The sequence below is a fragment of the Apaloderma vittatum genome, unplaced genomic scaffold (genome assembly GCF_000703405.1).
Source record: "Apaloderma vittatum isolate BGI_N311 unplaced genomic scaffold, ASM70340v1 scaffold24234, whole genome shotgun sequence".
Lineage (NCBI taxonomy): Eukaryota > Metazoa > Chordata > Aves > Trogoniformes > Trogonidae > Apaloderma > Apaloderma vittatum.
The window spans coordinates 2551-2890 of NW_009712466.1; positions in this window are offsets into that span (position 1 = coordinate 2551).

Genomic DNA, 340 nt, shown 5'->3' on the forward strand with positions numbered 1-340 from the left:
CTCTCCACTACAAGTTCATCCCTAAACCATATCTCCCAACACCAGATCTAAGTGACACTTGAACCCATCCAGGGATGGCGACTCAACCGCCTCCCTAGGCAGTCTGTGCCAGGGTTCGACCTCTCTTTCCGTGAAGAATTTCCTCCTAATTCAGTAAAGAATTTCTTCCTAATCCTGCTCAGAGTCATGTCTTTAACACAGTGGAGCTTCCTCCTTTGGGGAAATCCATCCAGGTGCTGCTCCCAAATACCCATCCCACTCTCTGCAAAAGCAGCCCGCTCCAAGCAGAGGAGAAGGGAGAAAGGGGCATTACAGGGGCGGGCAGAGGGCGGCCACACTC